Raw genomic sequence first — 23,717 nt, forward strand, 5'->3', positions numbered from 1 at the left:
TGCAAATCAGGTTGTAACCAACATTTCTCCCTCTTTGTTTCTGTGCAATGTGGCACTTTTCCTCTGCGTGGGTCCTTTGGTGTTTAATCACCATATCTCACTGAGAAAAGTTTTTCCTGCACTCAGGGCCTGTGTGAGGCTTCTCTCCTGTGTGGATGTTCTGGTGGTCAATCAACCTACAAGGATGATTTTTGTTTATTAACAGGAGGCAATCCTGAAGCATTCTCCGCCGCTTGAGAAAACATTCAGCAAATGCAAAGACCTGGGGACATTATTATTTTTTTAAAAAGATCACGTGGTCACTGAGTTTCTGAGTCATTTCCAGGAAGGGGAAACTCCCAGTAGCTGAAAAGTGAGAAAACGAAACTTAACTGAGTCTTCAGCGCGAGGGAGCCATGGCTGCTGCGGGGGGTCACATCCAGCGTCTCCGTGATGAAGCCACTTGCTCCATCTGCCTGGATTACTTCAAGGATCCAGTGACCATCCCAGAGTGTGGGCACAACTTCTGCCGATCCTGCTTGGTCCTGTTCTGGGGGGAATCGGAGGCAGAGGCTTCCTGCCCTCAGTGCAGAGAAAGAGTCCAGAGAAGGAGCCTCGTCTCCAACCGGCAACTGGCTAATGTGGCAGAAATAGCCCAGAATCTCAGCCTCCAAGAGGGAAAGGAGGAAGGAGGGAAAGGAGGAGTCTGTGGAAAGGAGGAAGGAGGGAAAGGAGGAGTCTGTGAGAAGCACCAGGAGCCCCTCAAGCTCTTCTGCAAAGTCCACGAAGCCCCCATCTGCCTGGTGTGTGACAAGTCAAAGGAACATGAAAATCACAAGGTGATTCCTCTGGAAGAGGCTTTGGAGGAATACAAGGTAGGAGATCCCTGGATCTGGAGGGGGAGAAATAAATAGCTGTGGATTCTTCCTGGGAGGTTTTCTTTTTACTTCTCAGGTCCAAAGTAGGCATGGCATCGATTGGTCGTTGTTTATCGCCTTGGAAGCAGCCCAGGGGAAGCCTGGGGGCTCCTGAGATGGCTGGAGGGGGGAGTTGAAGTCTTTCTCTCTGCCAGGGGGACAAGGGGATCTGGAAATACTCACAGCAGCTTCAAAGATTTGAACTGGGACCTTGGCAGGGAGAGAAAGGGTTAACCTCGTCCACATCCCCCTGAAAGGCTGCTTTGTACATATTTAGAACAGTAGAGATGTAAATGGCACATAGACAACTAAGTACATGTCTCCTTTGGTTACCAGGATTCCTCCTCAATGCCCTGCAAAACAGAGAGCAGCAAGGGGACAGTGGGGGGGGGGACTGTTAGCCAGGAATTGACCAGACGGTCAGGATCCCCCCCCCCAAGTATCTCTTGGAAGCAGATTTGGGAGTGGGGAGTGGAAGCACCTACTGGTGGCTTATTCTGGGGGTGCCATGGAGGTTTGCGGGGGGGGGGGCTGAGGATCTCCTCCCCCCCCCCAATGGCAAAGGACTCTGTGGTTCAAAGTAGCATCTGCAAAGACCAGGGGGGAAGATGACGTTTTCATGGCAACTCGGAATTGGACCTGTGCAATTATATACTATATATAGTGCCTTTTAATCCCTTTTTTAAAAAATCACTTGTTCTACTACAGTGGTGCAAAAATGCTCCTGTGCCATGCAGTGCTACTAATGCCACGAAATAGTAATAATACTGAAAAGAAGCTGGTCCCTTTGAACTGGGGGGAGGACCAGACAGCAATCTTCTGACCAAAGGAGCTACTTGGGTGGATTCTGGCCGCAGCCAGAACTTCTTTGGCCCAGAAATGGAAGAAGCTGCAGCACTTAAATCTCCCTGGTGGCCCAAGCACACTTGGGCTCTGGCTACTGCAGAGAAAATAACTGACAAATAGCAGAAAACCTGAATTGCCATCTGACCCGAAAGAGGGGTTTGGAATGGGTGAAGTTTTGAGAAGCTCTGGTCTATCTCTGCATCTCTCGCCTCTTGGGCTGACCTCAGTACCTCTTTGATGCTAAACTGATACGTCCCAGGTTGGAACCTGCCTTAGCCCTTCCTCCTCCTCTTCCTCCTCCTCTTCCCACTTCTCCCTGAGACCTCAAGATGAGAAGTCAGGCTGGGACTCCCAAGGAAAGGAGAGGAGGCTGAGAGATCACTCCACAAGGGAGGGTGTGTGAGAAAAGGTATGGGGCTGCCAGCTCTGCAGGCAAGGGGGGACCTAACTGGGATCCTGAGCCCCACAGGGGTGCTGCAGAAATAATGTAGCTGATCCATGGAGCCGTGGACCCCAAAATGCTGAAAACCTCTGTGCTTTTATTTCCTCCAGGAAACTACTTTGCTATTATAGCAAGGCTACTGGGCGCAAGAAGCCATTGTGGTTTTCATCTCTCTGTGTGTCTCAATCAAAGCTGAGTTTTTCCTTTTCTCTTTAGGGAGAGATCTGTCACCGCCTGGAGATTCTGAGGAAAGAGAGAGAGGAAATTCTGGCCCATCAAGCAGATCTGGACAAGGAAAGCAAAGACCTCCTGGTAAGTGTCTCTGTTGTTACTAGACAGGGAAGAAGCACTTGAGACCTCCAGGTATAGGGCAGTATATAAATTCAATAATAAAGAAGAGGAGGAAGAAGAAGAGGAAGAAGAATTGAGTCAGGACTGAGAAGTGATGGGGAAATCTGCCCATCTGAGCTTCTCCCCATTTCTCATTTTTCATATGTCTGTTTATTAATTTATTGTTCTGAAAATGAATCAGATGTTAGGGTAGCTACCTCCTTGTATAAATATTTTGATCTGTACTTTACCCTCATAAATACATTTTTTTGTGAATACTACCTGGCTGGGTCAAGCTTGAAAGTATCAGAGGTGTGAATTTCAAAGGATTGCTCTGTTTCGGTCTCCGTATTTTTCAAAGGATTGCGAATTAGGCAAGTTCACCTTTGAATGCAGCTAAATGGAGTTTATTTCCCCTTGTCATTTATTATGTGAATAGCAGTCAAGGAGAAGCCTGAGGACTTGTGAGCTGAAAGGGTGGAAGCATTTCAATCCAAATCCTGATTTACCATAAATTCTACTAAAGAATTGTCTTTCTAAATGTGCTCTCTTGTTCATTTTAAGTAAACTCAGGCCATTATGAACCTTTAAAGAAAACAGGGGAGCTGTGGGGATGAACTCCTCCTCCTCTGTTTCTGTTGCCTTCCAACACCTAAATGGCTCCAGTCTAAGCTGAGGGGTGTTTTATGTCCCTGGGTGATCTCTAAACAGCTCTGAACTCTGGTTATGCCAGGCCCCAAAACATGCAGGGAAAATCCATGACTAGGCAAAAAGAGCTCCTTCCTTTAGGCTGTATCCGTCTGCAAAATAGAAGTCAACAGAAACAGCAATGGAGAGGGCCTCCCCTCAAAATATAGGTTTACATCTTTAGCCACTGGAGGTTTCATGTCTATAGAAAAATCAGAAGTGTCCTCCCTGCGGACTTCTCATAATTTTCTTTCTGCTGTTTTGAGGCTAAGCACCAAACACACTCAGACCTCCTCTTTTCTTGCAGAAATTAACAGAAACAGAGAGGCTGAAGATTGTGGAGAAGTTCAGAGAACTGCGCCAGTTCCTGGAAGAACAAGAAAAAGGTCTGCTGAGTGATGTGGAAGAGGTGGAGAAGGAGATTGCAGGGAGAAGGGATGAGCAGCTGGCCAGACTCTCCAGGAAACTCTCCTCTCTTGAGAGGATCATCCAGGAGATGGAGGAGAAGGGTCAGCAGCCAGCGAGTGAACTGCTGCAGGTAAGATGGTGGCAGGAGCAGCCCAAGGCTCCAGGAAAAGGCTGCCTCCAATCCTTTATGTGTCTCTTTCATGTATGCAAGGAGTGCAGGGGCTCAGATGATGGAGCCTCCAGTCAGGTATGTAATGGACAGGAAGACCCAAGAGACCTGGGATGCTTAACTCACCTGAATGCAGACTAGAGATTCTTCTGTGTTCTTGATGGAACGAGAGATGATCTTCTGCTCTTTGCTGATGATTTGTCTCCAAATGCCTTCCTTCTTGGCAATGCTGCCTTCCTGCCCTGGGCTGGGCTTCAGCGAGGATGAGTTCAGGCCTCCTTCCGACATGAGCCAGTCTCTTGGCCAACCTTCTTTTCCACTTCCCTCCACAACTTCTTGGTTGATCCCCTTCACAATGGATTCAGATCAGCCCAAAATGGTGCTCGGTCACAGTGCCGAAAGAGCAAGACAGAGGGACTCATCCTGTCCCACCCCCTTCCTCCAGGAAAACCTGCTCTCTACAGCTGAATGAGAGCAAACGTCAGCCTGGTTTTCTCCGGATTGACGTTTGCTTAGATGTTGAACTAAGGAGCAGGTTTTCCCTGAGGGAAAGCGGCAGGGCAAAGGCAAAACCTCTTGGACCCGTGTTTTCTGGGTACAGGAAAAGCAGAAGTGTGGAGGAAGAATAAACACTGAGCTGTTTTATTAGCCCTTTGGAGGCATTTTATGCTGCAGGTGCTTTTTTATTTCTAGTTGGAAAGTAGAATGTGAAATTTGGGGACTTCTGTGGAAGACAATTTGGGACAGTTCCCTGGTAGGACTATCCTGTAGGCTTACTTACGTCTGAATTGCACAATGCAAACGGGATTAAAGTTAATAAATTATAATCTAAGACATGAGATGGGTTGGAATCTTCTATTGAATCCATAAACATGAGATTCCCTTAAATGCTGGTGGATTTTCATAAGGATTTTCAACAAGAATTGCAAACTGATGTGGAAATGTGGAGAACTTCATCCTGGAAAAATTAATAATTTCAGATTGGAGAAATAAAAGCTGTGAGAAACCAAAACTGGCTGATTCAGCCATTCCTACCCAAAACCTTGCCATGTGCCAGGCAGACTGACTTCTGAGGGGCAGGGTCTGAGGGGGTCTTCCTAGTGTGGCCTGTGGGGTGCAGTGAATTCCCTTCTCTTTTCCCCTCTAGGATGTGAGAAGCACCTTGCAGAGGTAAGTGGATCTGGCTCATTTCCATTAGCATCCCTCCATGAGGCCGGGATGCAAGAACCTCAGACATGGCCCCCCGGGGGCTGCAGGGGGGAGACTGGAGGACTCACTCCCTGAGGCATCTCAGAGGTAAAAGCAGGGCCCCCTCTTTGGGGCTTGACAACGGGTAGATCACAGTTGGTCTTTTTATACTGTGAGGAGATCTCAGTCTCTTGGGAGTTGGACGTGCCTGCCTTCGTTGTTTCCTTCTAGACTGACCAGTTCAGTCACTCTGCAGCAAACACTCTGCCGGCCCCCCACCCTGTCCCAAGCAAACTCCTGCCCCATAGAGCTGCTTGGGAGGGGGCGATTTCTCACCAAGGAGCAGGAATTGGCTATTTTCTTGACCATATTCCGGCTGTAGTATTTATATTTAACAACAAAAGTGCGTCTCTTTTTCTTCCTCACCCCTTCTCTGGGGACATCTAGAGAAAGGAAATGTGTCTGTGCTCTCATCACCCTCAGACAATTCCTGCCCCTTGATACCATATGATTCTGCTGCTTCCACAGCCAACTTCCTCCTCTCAATTCCTTTCTTTTCCGTTAACAGAAATTGTGGATTTTAATGTGCAGACATTGTTTTTCTTTTCACCAGGTATGAGAAAAGAGAGAGTCCAGAGAATCCACTGCCTTTCCCTCCAGAACTGAGGAACAGGATCTTGGAATCCTGTGATGTAAATCACCTTGTGGAAGATGCAATGAAACAATGGAAAGGTAATGAAAATTCGCTGCCAGGATTTCACACATGGAATTCTATTATTTCTTCAGAACTGAACATGCCAGGCTCTTACTGCATGGAATTGAGTAACCCCAGGATCCCTTCCTTCTTGGGGCTCCAGCCTTCATTTCCTGTCCCCCAGAATGGCCCGTGTATATTGTGACGCTGGATCCTGTAAAGAAAGCCTGAACCAGAGTGTATCTCTTTTCAATTATATGGAACCTCCTTTTCCTTTTGGTTACCAGTCTACACAATCTGGGGTTGTCCTTTTGGAGGCTCTCCTGCTCTGAATGGAGTCAATTTGAGGATGCCACATTATGAAGTGTTACTTTTGTATGGAGATTTATTTCAGGAGGAAGAGTGTTGCCCTTACACGTTATATCTTTTTGCTTCCTCAGATGCTGCGTTATACAGAAAACAGACTCAGAAAGGTAAATTTCCAGGGGAGGAACAATTTGACAGGAGGGATGGAGACTGATATTTCATGGGTGTTAAACCGTCTGTTCTGCAGACTTTGGGACCCCCATCAATGGTGTCACTCTGGGAAACAGTCCTCTAGGGGTTTGGGCTCTTTGTCTGTCCCATGAATGAACTGGCAGAGGGTTTGAAGGCTTGGACTGGGGGCAGAGCTTGTCCCTGTGAGGAACCCGCACACCAGTCTGAGTTTTACTCCTGCCTATAGACTAGTATCCTGGTTTCCCCCTCGATTTTATAGATTTTGCTTTCTTTCATAAAATCTATATACTGCTTGTTTGTAGGGAAAACCCTCAGAGTCTTACAATATCTACAAAAGCCATCAAGGAGGATCATGCAGGGTCAGTCCAATGTCCATCTTGTCGCGTTCTCATGTATAGGGAACCTCCCTTGCATTTTGTTTTCCCTCCACACAATCTGCAGAGGTTCTTTTGGGGCTTTTGAGATCAGCCCCATTCCAGGAGGGAGGACTTCCCATTGCACGAGACCCTTTGAATTACAGGGTAAAGCTCTGCCGATTCTTCCTTTGGTTTGTCAGCATGCTTGGAAATTCCACTTTCAAGAGCTTTTTCCCACCAGTTTATTTGGCGCAGATGTTAACCTTCCTCCAGCCCTCCAGTACAGATTCCCATTTTATTCATGGATTCTGAATGATTGTATTCTGCCATTTTCTAGTATGGTTTACCATTTCTGATTTCCCCATGGAATCATGGAATAGTAGAGTTTGAAGTGATCCCAAGGATCATCTAGTCCATGGGTAGGCAAACTAAGGCCTGGGGGCTGGATCCGGCCCAATCTTCTTCTAAATCCGGCCTGCAGACTGTCCGGGAATCAGCGTGTTTTCACATGAGTAGAATGTGTCCTTTTATTTAAAATGCATCTCTGGGTTATTTGTGGGGCAGAGGATTTTGTTCATTCCCCCCCAAATATAGTCCGGCCCCCCACAAGGTCTGAGGGACAGTGGACCGGCCCCCTGCTGAAAAAGTTTGCTGACCCCTGATCTAGTCTAACCCCCTGCAATGCAGGAATCGCAGCTAAACAGGTTACTTGTTTTAATTCCTTAGGCCTACAGTTGTTGTCTTTCAATTACTTGTTTCCGATGCCATCTTTTGCTTGAAATAAGGAAACAACAGATGCTATGTTATGGTGATGTTTTGTAAAAAGATTTTCTTTGAACTATTGCAGTGTAGACCATTAAGCCTCTCTTTTTGCTTCCTCAGATGTCCAGTCACTCAGAAGTCTCCAGAGAGGTAAAATTCACATGGAGACCTCAGTACATGGGGGGGACGACTAGTGTTTCATTGGGGGGGGTCAAGAGTCTCTTCTGTACAGTTGTGAACCATCCAACGCTTGACTTTAGCCCTGCTGTTTGTGCCACAAAGGCAGAGAGGGTGGACTTGAAGGGGGAGAGAAACTTCCCAGAAGGATCAGGCGGAGGAGGGAAGAGTTTTACTCCTGGCTAGAGAGAGTTGGGCTGCTTTTCCATCATGTAACCTTTTTCAGGTCTGGTTGCCAAATGTCCTCTTTTCGCCAGCCATGTCTTCTGTTTTCATGATCAAAATTTCTTAAAATCTGTATCGGGGCAGATTTTTAAAATTTGGCAGAATGTCCCCAAGTTTTTTTGTCCAGTTTTTTGGTTTACAAGAACCCATGAAAATTTTAATATTGCATTAGAGCAGGCATAGGCAACCTCGGCCCTCCAAATGTTTCGGTACTACAATTCCCATCATCCCTGACCACTGGTCCTGTTAGCTAGGAGTTGTAGTCCCAAAACATCTGGAAGGCCAAGGTTGCCTATGCCAGCATTAGAGTCAGATCTAAGGCACCCGATTAGGCTAATCTGCAGCAGAGAATCACAACAGAGCAGCATCTTAAGCTAGCGACATACTGTAAAAATCCCTTCTCGTGTGGCTGAACCAAAAGGACGCTGGCTCAGCTACAAGATCTTGGAGGAGGAGTCCGGGAGGGCAAGAGTTAAGATCCCCCTGCCCTTAAGGAGAGTCCACATGCAGATGTTCAACAGGTTAATAAATTGTTCTGTGAACACTTACATTCAGAAAAATGTGAACATGTGCCCAAATATTTCATGTAGCAAGTGAGGGAGCTATATGTATTCATATTCTTCTTTTGTTGTTGAAAGTTAAGAACATTGCTACTAGCAATATATCACAGCTTCTATCGCCTACATGTAGTAGGGGTATTTCAAATGAGAATCATCATAGTGATCCATGGTTAAAAGTCAAAGTTGGCCAATGTGTCCTCTTTCTTGCTCTTCAAAATAGGGCAGCCCTACACTTGCCTATCATGCCTGTCTCAGCCCCAAACTGGTAACCTTTTGAGTTATTCCCCGCTTCCCCCAGGGAACTAGTCTTATGGTATATATGAAATCCCAAAGAGAAGCATGGAATAAGCAGTCCTTTGTAAAATTGCCCTTCCACCTGCCTCCTCTTCCCTGGCGGCAAGGCCTAAACTTCCAAGATGGTTGGGAGGAAGGAGAGACCAAGTGGGTGAGAGAGATGGAGAGCAGGAATAAACAGGCTCCCCACTTAACACAATTTTCACTTTTGTGCACAAGGGCCCAGAACATAACCCACGCAAAAGTGAGGGGAAGCCTATATGTGGTTTTGTGTTGTATTTTAATGCTGTGAACCACCCTCAGACCTATAGATGAAGGGCAGTATGCAAATGTTTATGATATTATTATTATTATTATTATTATTACTATTACAGGGGGTCTTCATCTCCCAGCCCAACCCAGAGGTCCCCAAAGGCCAATTCCCACAGATATTGTCAGAGGAAAGCAGCTTCTCTCCTCTCCTGCCTCCTCCAGTTCTCCTCTCTTTCCCCTTAGATAACACAGAAGAGCTGAGTAAAAGGTTTCCTGGGTGGTTTTCCCCTTAGAAAATGCCTGGTTTGGAAGGAGGGCAGGCACAATGGAAATTGAATATAAGAAAGTGAAGGAAACTGAGTTAAAAATCAACAAGGAAGTTATTTATTCTGATGAGAGTCTGCAAGGAGGAGTCTCAGTCTTGCATGTGATGCAAATAAATCGCCTTGATGTGAAAGGGAATCTGGGTTTTTCGGGTGTTTCTTGGATTAAGATGTCCATCTCTCTCTCTCCGCTGACTCTGCCTAATCTTCTCTTTCCCTCATCTTCTACCCAACAGCAAATGTCACTCTGGATCCAGACACAGCCCATCCCTGGCTCATCCTGTCCAAGGATCGGAAAAGCATGAGATTGGGAGACAAACCTCAAGCCCTGCCTGATAGTCCTGAGAGATTCAGATGCTCCTCTTGTGTGTTGGGACGTGAGGGATTCACAGCAGGCAGACATTTCTGGGAAGTCACTGTGGGAAGTGGGGAAGGGTGGTCTGTGGGGGTCGCCAGGAAGTCTGTGGAGAGAAAGGTCCACTTCTCCTTTAGCCCCGAGAGAGGGATCTGGGCTGTGAGTAAGTCGGGAGGGAAGTACTTTGCCTGCACCTCCCCTGGTTACTCTCGTCTGTCCCTGAGGGAGAAGCCCAGGAGGATCCGGGTGACTCTGGACTATGAAGGGGGATGTGTGTCTCTTTCTGACGCCGACTCAGGAGCCGAACTCTACACGTTCTCAGGAGCCTCGTTCTCTGGAGAGACCCTCCTCCCTTTCTTTCATCTGAATTACTGTGAAACCCACTTAAGTATCTCCTGAGGAGACTAAATCTGCCTCTCAGGCCCAGCAGGAGTTTCTCTCCAGACCAGAGTGACTGATATAAAAAACCATTTACCCACCAGGAGAACCTTGGGCAGTTTTTCAAGGGCCCTTTGAGAAGATTCATTTTCCTTTCCTTTCTCCAGAATTCCCTCTGCAGCTCACTTCTTCTGAAAGAGACAGTCACACTTTTAACAGTCCCAATAAATCATCTTTTCCTCACCTTCAGTCTTGTTTTCCTTTTGAGATGTCTGATTTGGCAGAGCACGAGGCTCTTAATCCCCGGGTTGTGGGTTGGAGCCCCACGTTCGGCAAAGGTTTCCTGCGCTGCAGGGGGTGGGACTAGATGACCCTCAGGATCCCTCGCACCTCTGCGATTCTACGAAACCTCCCTCTCCCCACAAGACCTTATACAGCTGTGAAAATGCATGCATAATTGGATTAATAGAGGACTAAAAAATAAACCCCTTCCCCCACATCAGGCAGGATAGCTCCTTACTCTGGAGACCTCAGATGGGAAGAAAATAAAAAAGAAATTGAACAGGGCGTCAGCTTCAAATGCCCTCTGCGAATACAGCCTCCCCATCTCCACACTTTGTCAGAAATAAACCTCATTGCATTGAGTGGGGCTTCGGCCCAGTTATATGTGTTTAGGGTTGATGCATTAGCGTTCCGTATTTACAGGCTGGATTCTGTATATCGGGGGCCTCAAATGGGGTGTCCTCTGGATAATGCTGGACTCCAACTCCCCTCTGACCCATCCAGCATGGCCAGGGGTCAGAGAGGATGGGAGCTGCAGTCCGGCAGCTTCCGGAGGGGGCCCCATGGGCTGTGCTGCCCTATACATTTCGCAGGACACCTTCCCTGTGTTCCTCAGCCCCACCCAAATTCACAATGCTCCCCCAAGGAGCATCATTTCGGCACCAGCTGCATCTGATTTCTCTCCTGGAATACCAAGAGCTAGAACAAGAAATGCCTGTGAAATTGACCCCTCATATATCAGGCCATACTCTCCCTGGCTCCACTATCAGGGCCGCCGACTACTGACCGGTGCAGCCTGATCTCCCTTTCCTGCATTTCCCATGGGGTGGTGGCACATGTCAAAATAAAGACACCTTTGCCGCCCCCCACCTGCCTAAGGGCCACCTCCCCTTGCTCCACCCCCTATATGATGTTGGTGAAGTTTGTGTGTACTTTTCCCTTTGATTCCTTGCAAATGTCTGCTTCTTCGCACCCCCAAACCACCAGCCTTTAGGAGAAAATTGTATGTGCTTTCTACTTCAGTAGCAGATGTTGTGACGTGGGGTTTGTGATTTCAGCTCTCTTGACATAATAGGCTGGAGTCAGTTCTCTAGTAACACTTCTTTATTAAAGCAAACAAGACTGAGACCTGAGGAGGGGAGAGCTACATTTATAGGGACAGGGAACTAGCTAGGAAGGATACAATTTGGAGGGAACAATATCAGGCAATCACATATCGCCTTTTGGAGGAAATCAATAAGACAGAGGATCCAAATACAGCAGCTTAAATGAACCAATAGTAGCTGTACCCTCTGGAACCAAAAGGCAGTTACTTTACCCTAATGCAAATACAGACAATAATAATACAGATATAAAATCCTTTGACTCAATACACAACAGCAGAGTGTTGGACTGACCTGGGAGACCAGGGTTCAAATCTCTGTTCGGCTACGAAGCTCAAAAGGTTGACCTTGGGCCAGTCTCAGCCCATCCTCCCTCACAGGGCTGTTGTTGGGAGGATTAAATGAGGAGCGAGGAGAAGCATGTAAAATGGGGAGGAGAAACTATGCAACCCCCCTTGAGCTCCTTGGAAAATCTGCCCTTATTCCCTTATGGGGTACACAAGAGCCCTTGTAGAGTCCTTTGTAGGTTCTCCATCGGTAGGAGAAAAAAACAGAGGCCAAACAGAGAATATTAAGAAGCAAAGCAGCTAGTAATCTTTATCTTTATTCAACTATTGCAACAGGGTGCCCCCTCACAGACAGGAGAAAGGAGGAGGAACCCCTAAGAAAAGCATGCCTGCCCTTATATAGAAATTTAAAATTGCCCACCCTCCAGTCCCAAGACCACCCCCAGAAGCATCATACATACATCACAGAAAAGGCGGTCTACAACAGAAATCTGAGTGCCTTGTTTATTTCGTGTCTGGCAGGTTACCTGTTTAATGAGAGCCTGGAGCCTGGCCAGTCTTTGGTAATGATAAATACTTAGTTTCTGCGCCAGGTCACAGACTCACACCCTATTCAAACACAGACATACCCTTAAGACAGGATTTGTGAGGAAAGAGACAATGGGGAGGTTTCCCACTTTGACCTTGCAGAGAAATATTTGAGGTAAATTTGTTCAGGACTTTTCTGTGGGGTTTCAGGCATGTGGCTTATATACAGTGGTACCTCGGGTTAAGAACTTAATTCGTTCCGGAGGTCCGTTCTTAACCTGAAACTGTTCTTAACCTGACGTACAACTTTAGCTAATGGGGCCTCCTGCTGCTGCCGTGCCGCCAAAGCACGATTTCTGTTCTCATCCTGAAGCAAAGTTCTTAACCCGAGGTAATATTTCTGGGTTAGTGGAGTCTGTAACCTGAAGCGTCTGTAACCTGAAGCGTATGTAACCCTAGGTACCACTGTATTTATGTACGTGTTTGCTTGGTACATTTATGAACATTTATTACATATCTAAGACTTTAAAATTTTTATAACAGAGGAAAGGAGGTGAGGATGCAAATGTTAAGAAGAAGAAGAAGAAGAAGAAGAAGAAGAAGAAGAAGAAGAAGAATGCCGTATTGGCCCGAATATAAGCCGCACCTTTAAAATTCAAGGGGGGGGGGGGAGAAAAAGAGATAATACCCAAATATAAGCCACTCCCTTAAAATTGGGTTACAGGCTGAAAATTGCTGCCGCTGGTACAATTGTAACTCCGAGCCAATTTAAGCCTTTCATCTTGCAAGCCCACAAAAGTTACCGTACAATCGCTAAAATCGCAAATCACTATTCAGCTGCTACAATTATGCAGGCACTCACACCCGTAAATAGCAAATGAAGTCTCAAGCTCGCAAATCGGCAATAAAACTTTTTTTTGTTCCCTTTTACCGTATGTCTGTTTCAGCAGCGATATCGTAAAAAGCAGTTTTTTAAGGTCGCAAATTTAAGCCACACTTTAACTTTTCAAGGTCAGAATTTGGGGGAGAAAGTGCAGCTTATATTCGGACCAAAATAATAATAATAATAATAATAATAATAAAATAATAATAATAATAATAATAATGATGTACCGTTTCTAATAAGGCTGCACCTAAGATAGCTCAGATGGCTTTATTGGCCGAGGGAGCCGGCGTACAGCTTCCGGGTTATGTGGCCAGCATGACTAAGGCGCTTCTGGCGAACCAGAGCAGCGTATGGAAATGCCGTTTACTTTCCCGCCGGAGTGGTACCTATTTATCTACTTGCACTTTGAGGTGCTTTCGAACTGCTAGGTTGGTAGGAGCTGGGACCGAGCAACGGGAGCTCACCCCATCGCGGGGATTCATACTGCCAACCTTCTGATCGGCAAGCCCTAGACCCTGTGGTTTAACCCACAGCGCCACCCAAGTCCCCTACCAAAATCTTATCCTCCAGAAATTGTATCTAATCCCCTGTTAAAGCCCTCCAGGTTTTTCAGCCATTGGAAGGCACCACACTTTATTAGGAAGACTTTACAGTGTGTAGTAATATCGTTTAATAATAATAGCCAAGTCTCACCAGGCATTCATATCTAGGGAAGGAACTCCATAACTGGGCTGCCACCATGCAGATGGTGCCCTCTGCCAGGTCCATCGAGGTCAGTCTGGCCTCCACTGACTGGCAGTGGCTCTGCAAGGTCTTCCCAACCATACCTGCAGATGTCCTGGCCAGGGATGATGGGAGCTGTAGTCTTAAGCAAACAGAGGGCACCAGATTGGCAAGGCTGAAAGCGTCTGTTCCACTTGCTAAATCAGAACTCCTGTCCATTTAGGGCAGAGGAGGATTTTCTCCCAATTCAAAAATGACAAGGAAGCCTATGAATTAAAAATGTTGCAGTATGAATACCACAACTTACCAGGTACGTGTGTGTTTGTGTGTAATCAAAAGCATGGGAAGCAATACAGAAGCATTCGCTGCTACTTGAGAAAACATTCAGCAATTGAAAAGATCTGGAGACATGGTTTTTTTCAAAAAATAAATAAAGATCACGTGATCACTGAGTCATTTCCAGGAAGGGGAAACTCCCAGTAGCTGAAAAGTGAGAAAACGAAACTTAACTGAGTCTTCAGCGCGAGGGAGCCATGGCTGCTGCAGGGGGTCAGATCCAGCGTCTCCGGGATGAAGCCACTTGCTCCATCTGCCTGGATTACTTCAAGGATCCAGTGACCATCCCAGAGTGTGGGCACAACTTCTGCCGATCCTGCTTGGTCCTCTTCTGGGGGGAAGCGGAGGCAGAGGCTTCCTGCCCTCAGTGCAGAGAAAGAGTCCAGAGAAGGAGCCTCGTCTCCAACCGGCAACTGGCTAATGTGGCAGAAATAGCCCAGAATCTCAGCCTTCAAGAGGGAAAGGAGGAAGGAGGGAAAGGAGGAGTCTGTGAGAAGCACCAGGAGCCCCTCAAGCTCTTCTGCAAAGTCCACGAGGCCCCCATCTGCCTGGTGTGTGACAAGTCAAAGGAACATGAAAATCACAAGGTGATTCCTCTGGAAGAGGCTTTGGAGGAATACAAGGTAGGAGATCCCTGGATCTGGAGGGGGAGAAATAAATAGCTGTGGATTCTTCCTGGGAGGTTTTCTTTTTACTTCTCAGGTCCAAAGTAGGCATGGCATCGATTGGTCGTTGTTTATCGCCTTGGAAGCAGCCCAGGGGAAGCCTGAGGGCTCCTGAGATGGCTGGAGGGGGGAGTTGAAGTCTTTCTCTCTGCCAGGGGGACAAGGGGATCTGGAAATACTCACAGCAGCTTCAAAGATTTGAACTGGGACCTTGGCAGGGAGAGAAAGGGTTAACCTCGTCCACATCCCCCTGAAAGGCTGCTTTGTACATATTTAGAACAGTAGAGATGTAAATGGCACATAGACAACTAAGTACATGTCTCCTTTGGTTACCAGGATGCCTCCTCAATGCCCTGCAAAACAGAGAGCAGCAAGGATTCAGCGTGGGGGGGGGGAGCCAGGAATTGACCAGATGGTGCAGGATCCCGCCCCCCAAGTATCTGTTGGAAGCAGATTTGGGAGTGGAAAGTGGTGGCTTATTCTGGGGGTGCTGTGGAGCCTCTGCAATGAGGTATTGGGGGGCTGAGGATCTCCCACCCCAAATGGCAAAGGACTCCGTGGTTCAGAGTAGCATCTGCAAAGACCAGGGCGAAAGATGACTTTTTCATGGCAACTCGGAATTGGACCTGTGCAATTGTATACTAAGTATAATGCCTTTTAATCCCTTTTTTAAAAAATCACTTGTTCTACTACAGTGGTGCAAAAATGCTCCTGTGCCATGCAGTGCCAAAAATGCCACAAAACAGTAATAATAGTGAAAAGAAGCTGGTCCCTTTGAACTGGGGGGAGGACCAGACAGCAATCTTCTGACTGAAGGAGCTACTTGGGTGGATTCTGGCCGCAGCCAGAACTTCTTTGGCCCAGAAATGGAAGACGCTGCAGCACTTAAATCTCCCCTGGTGGCCCAAGCACACTTGGGCTCTGGCTACTGCAGAGAAAATAACAGACAAATAGCAGAAAACCTGAATTGCCATCTGACCCGAAAGAGGGGTTTGGAATGGGTGAAGTTTTGAGAAGCCCTGCTCTATCTCTGCATCTCTCGCCTCTTGGGCTGACGTCACTTTGACGCTTGACTGATGCATCCCAGGTTGGATCCTGCCTTAGCCCTTCCTCCTCCTCCTCCTCCTCCTCTTTCCACTTCTCCCTGAGACCTCAAGATGAGACGTCAGGCTGGGACCCCCAAGGAGAGAGGAGAGGAGGCTGAGAGATCGCTCCACAAGGGAGGGTGTTTGAGAAAAGGTATGGGGCTGCCAGCTCTGCAAGCAAGGGGGGACCTAACTGGGATCCTGAGCCCCACAGGGGTGCTGCAGAAATAATGTAGCTGATCCATGGAGCCGTGGACCCCAAAATGCTGAAAACCTCTGTGCTTTTATTTCCTCCAGGAAACTACTTTGCTATTATAGCAAGGCTACTGGGCGCAAGAAGCCATTGTGGTTTTCATCTCTCTGTGTGTCTCAATCAAAGCTGAGTTTTTCCTTTTCTCTTTAGGGAGAGATCTGTCACCGCCTGGAGATTCTGAGGAAAGAGAGAGAGGAAATTCTGGCCCATCAAGCAGATCTGGACAAGGAAAGCAAAGACCTCCTGGTAAGTGTCTCTGTTGTTACTAGACAGGGAAGAAGCACTTGAGACCTCCAGGTATAGGGCAGTATATAAATTCAATAATAAAGAAGAGGAGGAAGAAGAAGAGGAAGAAGAATTGAGTCAGGACTGAGAAGTGATGGAGAAATCTGCCCATCTGAGCTTCTCCCCATTTCTCATTTTTCATATGTCTGTTTATTAATTTATTGTTCTGAAAATGAATCAGATGTTAGGGTAGCTACCTCCTTGTATAAATATTTTGATCTGTACTTTACCCTCATAAATACATTTTTTTGTGAATATTACCTGGCTGGGTCAAGCTTGAAAATATCAGAGGTGTGAATTTCAAAGGATTGCTCTGTTTCGGTCTCCGTATTTTTCAAAGGATTGCGAATTAGGCAAATTCACCTTTGAATGCAGCTAAATGGAGTTTATTTCCCCTTGTCATTTATTATGTGAATAGCAGTCAAGGAGAAGCCTGAGGACTTGTGAGCTGAAAGGGTGGAAGCATTTCAATCCAAATCCTGATTTACCATAAATTCTACTAAAGAATTGTCTTTCTAAATGTGCTCTCTTGTTCATTTTAAGTAAACTCAGGCCATTATGAACCTTTAAAGAAAACAGGGGAGCTGTGGGGATGAACTCCTCCTCCTCTGTTTCTGTTGCCTTCCAACACCTAAATGGCTCCAGTCTAAGCTGAGGGGTGTTTTATGTCCCTGGGTGATCTCTAAACAGCTCTGAACTCTGGTTATGCCAGGCCCCAAAACATGCAGGGAAAATCCATGACTAGGCAAAAAGAGCTCCTTCCTTTAGGCTGTATCCGTCTGCAAAATAGAAGTCAACAGAAACAGCAATGGAGAGGGCCTCCCCTCAAAATATAGGTTTACATCTTTAGCCACTGGAGGTTTCATGTCTATAGAAAAATCAGAAGTGTCCTCCCTGCGGACTTCTCATAATTTTCTTTCTGCTGTTTTGAGGCTAAGCACCAAACACACTCAGACCTCCTCTTTTCTTGCAGAAATTAACAGAAACAGAGAGGCTGAAGATTGTGGAGAAGTTCAGAGAACTGCGCCAGTTCCTGGAAGAACAAGAAAAAGGTCTGCTGAGTGATGTGGAAGAGGTGGAGAAGGAGATTGCAGGGAGAAGGGATGAGCAGCTGGCCAGACTCTCCAGGAAACTCTCCTCTCTTGAGAGGATCATCCAGGAGATGGAGGAGAAGGGTCAGCAGCCAGCGAGTGAACTGCTGCAGGTAAGACGGTGGCAGGAACAGCCCAAGGCCCCAAGAAAAGGCTGCCTCCCATCCTTTATGTGTCTCTTTCATGTATGCAAGGAGTGCAGGGGCTCAGATGATGGAGCCTCTAGTCAGGTATGTAATGGACAGGAAGACCCAAGAGACCTGGGATGCTGAACTCACCTGAATACAGACTAGAGATTCTTCTGTGTTCTTGATGGAACAGGAGGTGGTTTTCTGTTCTTTGCTGATGATTTGTCTCCAAATGCCTTCCTTCTTGGCAATGCTGCCTTCCTGCCCTGGGCTGGGCTTCAGCGAGGATGAGTTCAGGCCTGCTTCCGACATGAGCCAGTCTCTTGACCAAGCTCTTTTCCTGTTCCCTCCACAACTTCTGTGTTAATTACCTTCACAGTGGATCCAGATCAGCCCAAAATGGTGCTCAGTCACAGTGACGAAAGATCAAGACAGAGGGACTCATCCTGTCCCAACCCCTTCCTCAAGGAAAACCTGCTCTCTACTGCTGAATGAGAGCAAACCTCAGCCTAGTTTTCTCCGGATTGACGTTTGCTTAGATGTTGAACTAAGGAGCAGGTTTTCCCTGAGGGAAAGCGGCAGGGCAAAGGCAAAACCACTTGGACCTGTGTTTTCTGGGCACCGGAAAAGCAGAAGTGTGGAGGAGCCCAAAGAAACACTGAGCTGTTTTATTAGCCCTTTGGAGGCATTTTATGCTGCAGGTGCTTTTTTATTTCCAGTTGGAAAGTAGAATGTGAAATTTGGGGACTTCTGTGGAAGACAATTTGGGACAGTTCCCTGGTAGGACTATCCTGTAGGCTTACTTACGTCTGAATTGCACAATGCAAACGGGATTAAAGTTAATAAATTATAATCTAAGACATGAGATGGGTTGGAATCTTCTATTGAATCCATAAACATGAGATTCCCTTAAATGCTGGTGGATTTTCATAAGGATTTTCAACAATAATTACAAACTGATGTGGAAATGTGGAGAACTTGATATTGGAAAAATTCATAATTTCAGATTGGAGAAATAAAAGCTGTGAGAAACCAAAACTGGCTGATTCCACCATCCCTGCCCACAAACCTTGCCATGTGCCAGGCAGACTGGCATCCGAGGGGCAGGGTCTGAGGGGGTCTTCCTAGTGTGGCCTGTGGTGTGCAGTGAATTCCCTTCTCTTTTCCCCTCTAGGATGTGAGAAGCACCTTGCAGAGGTAAGTGGATCTGGCTCATTCCCATTAGCATCCCTCCATGAGGCCGTGATGCAAGAACCTCAGACATGGCTCTCCAGGGGCTGCAGGGGGGAGACTGTAGGACTCACTCCCTGAGGCATCTCACAGGTAAAATCAGGGCCCCCTCTTTGGGACTTGACAACGGGTAGATCACAGTTGGTCTTTTTATACTGTGAGGAGATCTCAGTCTCTTGGGAGTTGGACGTGCCTGCCTTCGTTGTTTCCTTCTAGACTGACCAGTTCAGTCACTCTGCAGCAAACACTCTGCCGGCCCCCCACACTGTCCCAAGCAAACTCCTGCCCCATAGAGCTGCTTGGGAGGGGGTGATTTCTCACCAAGGAGCAGGAATTGGCTATTTTCTTGACCATATTCCGGCTGTAGTATTTATATTTAACAACAAAAGTGCATTTCTTTTTCTTCCTCACCCCTTCTCTGGGGACATCTAGAGAAAGGAAATGTGTGCTGTGCTCTCACCACCCTCAGACAATTCCTGCCCCTTGATACCATATGATTCTGCTGCTTCCACAGCCAACTTCCTCCTCTCAATTCCTTTCTTTTCCGTTAACAGAAATTGTGGATTTTAACGTGCAGACATTGTTTTTCTTTTCACCAGGTATGAGAAAAGAGAGAGTCCAGAGAATCCACTGCCTTTCCCTCCAGAACTGAGGAACAGGATCTTGGAATCCTGTGATGTAAATCACCTTGTGGAGAATGCAATGAAACAATGGAAAGGTAATGAAAATTGGCTGCCAGGATTTCATAATGGGAATTCTATTATTTCTTCAGAACTGAACATGCCAGGCTATTACTGCATGGAATTGATTAACCCCAGTATACCTTCCTTCTTGGGGCTCCAGCCTTCATTTCCTGTCCCCCAGAATGGCCCATGTATATTGTGACGCTGGATCCTGTAAAGGAAGCCTGAACCAGAGTGTATCTGTTTCCAATTATACGGAACCTCCTTTTCCTTTTGGTTTCCCGTCTACACAATCTGGGGTTGTCCTTTTGGAGGTTCTCTTGCTCTGAATGGAGTCAATTCAAGGATGCCACATTATGAAGTGTTACTTTTGTATGGAGATTTATCTCAGGGGGAAGAGTGTTGCCCTTACACGTTATATCTTTTTACTTCCTCAGATGCTGTGTTATACAGAAAACAGACTCAGAAAGGTAAATTTCCAGGGGAGGAACAATTTGACAGGAGGGATGGGGACTGATATTTCATGGTTGTTAAACCGTCTGTTCTGCAGACTTTGGGACCCCCATCAATGGCGTCACTCTGGGAAACAGTCCTCTAGTGCTGTTTGGGTTCTTGGTCTGCCCCATGAATGAACTGGGAGGGAGGTTGAAGGCTTGGATTGGGGGCAGAGCTTGTCCCTGTGAAGAACCCACACACCAGTCTGAGTTTTACTCCTGCCTATAGACTAGTATCCTGGTTTCCCCCTCGATTTTATAGATTTTGCTTTCTTTCATAAAATCTATATACTGCTTGTTTGTAGGGAAAACCCTCAGAGTCTTACAATATCTACAAAAGCCATCAAGGAGGATCCTGCAGGGTCAGTCCAATGTCCATCTTGTCGCGTTCTCATGTATAAGGAATCTCCCTTGCGTTTTGTTTTCCCTCCACACAATCTGGAGAGGTTCTTCTGGGGCTTTTGAGATCAGCCCCATTCCAGGAGGGAGGACTTCCAACTGCATGAAACCCTTTGAATTACAGGGTAAAGCTCTGCCGATTCTTCCTTTGGTTTGTCAGCATGCTTGGAAATTCCAGTTTCAACAGCTTTTTCCCACCAGTTTACTTGGCGCAGATGTTAACCTTCCTCCAGCCATTCAGTACAGATTCCCATTTCATTCGTGGATTTTGAATGGTTGTATTCCGCCATTTTCTAGTATGGTTTACCATTTCTGATTTCCCCATGGAATCATGGAATAGTAGAGTTTGAAGGGATCCCAAGGATCATCTAGTCCATGGGTAGGCAAACTAAGGCCTGGGGGCTGGATCCAGCCCAATCTTCTTCTAAATCTCGCCCACGGACTGTCCGGGAATCAGCGTGTTTTTACATGAGTAGAATGTGTCCTTTTATTTAAAATGCATCTCTGGGTTATTTGTGGGGCATAGGATTTTGTTCATTTCCCCTCCCCCCAAAAAATATAGTCCAGCCCCCCACAAGGTCTGAGGACAGTGGACCAGCCCCCTGCTGAAAAAGTTTGCTGACCCCAGATCTAGTCCAACCCCCTGCAATGCAGGAATTACAGCTAAACAGGTTAGTTGTTTTAATTCCTTAGGCCTACAGTTGTTGTCTTTCAATTACTTGTTTTATGATGTCATCTTTTGCTTGAAATAAGGAAACGACAGATGCTATGTTATGGTGATGTTTTGTAAAAAGATTTTCTTTGAACTATTGCAGTGTAGACCATTAAGCCTCTCTTTTTGCTTCCTCAGATGTCCAGTCACTCAGAAGTCTCCAGAGAGGTAAAATTCACATGGAGACCTCAGTACATGGGGGGGGGGGGACTAGTGTTTCATAGGGGGTCAAGAGTCTCTTCTGTACAGTTGAGAACCATCCAACGCTTGACTTTAGCCCTGCTGTTTGTGCCACAAAGGCAGAGAGGGTGGACTTGAAGGGGGAGAGAGAAACTTCCCAGAAGGATCAGGCGGAGGAGGGAAGAGTTTTACTCCTGGCTAGAGAGAGTTGGGTTGCTTTCCCATCATGTGACCTTTTTCAGGCCTGGTTGCCACGTGTCCTCCTTTTCCCGGCCATGTCTTCTATTTTCATGATCAAAATTTCTTAAAATCTGTATCGGGACAGATTTTTAAAATTTGGCAGAATGTCACCAAGTTTTTTTGTCCACTTTTTTGGTTTACAAGAACCCATGAAAATTTTAATATTGCATTAGAGCAGGCATAGGCAACCTCGGCCCTCCAAATGTTTCGGTACTACAATTCCCATCATCCCTGACCACTGGTCCTGTTAGCTAGGAGTTGTAGTCCCAAAACATCTGGAAGGCCAAGGTTGCCTATGCCAGCATTAGAGTCAGATCTAAGGCACCCGATTAGGCTAATCTGCAGCAGAGAATCACAACAGAGCAGCATCTTAAGCTAGCGACATACTGTAAAAATCCCTTCTCGTGTGGCTGAACCAAAAGGACGCTGGCTCAGCTACAAGATCTTGGAGGAGGAGTCCAGGAGGGCAAGAGTTAAGATCCCCCTGCCCTTAAGGAGAGTCCACATGCAGATGTTCAACAGGTTAATAAATTGTTATGTGCGCACTTACGTTCAGAAAGATGTGAACATGAGCCCAAATATTTCATGTGGCAAGTGAGGGAGCTATATGTATTCTTATTCTTATTCTTTTGTTGTTGAAAGTTAAGAACACTGCTACTAGCAATATATCACAGTTTCTATAGCCTACATATAGTAGGGGTATTTCAAATGAGAGTCGTCATAGCGAACCATGGTTAAAAGTTGAAGCTGTCAAATGTGTCCTCTTTCTTGCTCTTCAAAATAGGGCAGCCCTACACTTGCCTATCATGCCTGTCTCAGCCCCAAACTGGTAACCTTTTGAGTTATTCCCCGCTTCCCCCAGGGAACTAGTCTTACGGTATATATGAAATCCCAAAGAGAAGCATGGAATAAGCAGACCTTTGTAAAATTGCCCTTCCACCTGCCTCCTCTTCCCTGGCGGCAAGGCCTAAACTTCCAAGATGGTTGGGAGGAAGGAGAGACCAAGTGGGTGAGAGAGATGGAGAGCAGGAATAAACAGGCTCCCCACTTAACACAATTTTCACTTTTGTGCACAAGGGCCCAGAACATAACCCACGCAAAAGTGAGGGGAAGCCTATATGTGGTTTTGTGTTGTATTTTAATGCTCTGGACCACCCTCAGACCTATAGATGGAGGGCAGTATGCAAATGTTGATATTATTTATTATTATTATTATTATTATTATTATTATTATTATTGGAACAGGGGGTCCTCCTCCCTTATCCCAACCCAGAGGTCCCCAAAGGCCATTTCCCACAGAGATTGTCGGAGCAAAGCAGCTTCTCCCCTCTCCTGCCTCCTCCAGTTCTCCTCTCTTCCCCCTTAGATAACACAAAAGAGCTGAGTAAAAGGTTTCCTGGCTGGTTTTTCCTCTTAGAAAATGCCTGGGTTGAGAGGAGGGCAGGCACAATGGACATTGAATATAAGAAAGTGAAGGAAAGTGATTTTAAAACCAACAAGGAAGATATTTATTCTGATGAGTGTCTGCAAGGAGGAGTCTCAGTCTTGCATGCGAAGCAAGGAAATCCCCTTGATCTGAAAGGGAATCTGGGTTTTTCAGGTGTTTCTTGGATTAGGATGTCCATCTCTCTCTCTACTGACTCTGCCTGATCTTCTCTTTCCCTCATCTTCTCCCCAACAGCAAATGTCACTCTGGATCCAGACACAGCCCATCCCAGGCTCATCCTATCGGAGGATCGGAAAAGCGTGAGATTGGGAGACAAACCTCAAGCCCTGCCTGACAATCCGGAGAGATTCAGATGCTCCTCTTGTGTGTTGGGACGTGAGGGATTCACAGCAGGCAGACATTTCTGGGAAGTCACTGTGGAAAGTGGGGAATATTGGACTCTGGGGGTCGCCAGGAAGTCCGTGAGGAGAAAGGGCAGCTTCTCCTTTAGCCCTGAGAGAGGGATCTGGGCTGTGGAGAAGTGGGGATGGGCGTCCTGGGCCTGCATCTCCCCTGTTTCCTCTCCTCTTTCCCTGAGGGAGAAGCCCAGGAGGATCCGGGTGACTCTGGACTATGAAGGGGGATGTGTGTCTTTTTCTGACGCTGACTCAGGAGCCGAACTCTACACGTTCTCAGGAGCCTCGTTCTCTGGAGAGACCCTCCTCCCTTTCTTTCATCTGAATTGCTTTGAAACCCACCTCAGTATCTCCTGAGGAGACTAAATCTGCCTCTCAGGCCCAGCAGGAGTTTCTCTCCAGACCAGAGTGACTGATATAAAAAACATTTACCCACCAGGAGAAC

General features: G+C 46.7%; 1 pseudogene across 1 annotated transcript; it reads left to right on the forward strand.

Annotated features, from left to right (window-relative positions):
- Nucleotides 1-237: 237 nt before the first annotated feature.
- On the forward strand, nucleotides 238-23,717 carry LOC309363242 (annotated as a pseudogene). Its single transcript, XR_014173448.1, has 16 exons — nucleotides 238-854; nucleotides 2,401-2,496; nucleotides 3,509-3,739; nucleotides 4,926-4,948; nucleotides 5,580-5,698; nucleotides 6,101-6,133; nucleotides 7,397-7,426; nucleotides 9,344-9,860; nucleotides 14,113-14,608; nucleotides 16,139-16,234; nucleotides 17,247-17,477; nucleotides 18,667-18,689; nucleotides 19,322-19,440; nucleotides 19,843-19,875; nucleotides 21,149-21,178; nucleotides 23,112-23,717. The product of XR_014173448.1 is annotated as an uncharacterized misc_RNA (transcript).

Source organism: Podarcis melisellensis, assembly GCF_964234715.1.
Source record: "Podarcis melisellensis genome assembly, chromosome: 2".
Taxonomy (NCBI): domain Eukaryota; kingdom Metazoa; phylum Chordata; class Lepidosauria; order Squamata; family Lacertidae; genus Podarcis; species Podarcis melisellensis.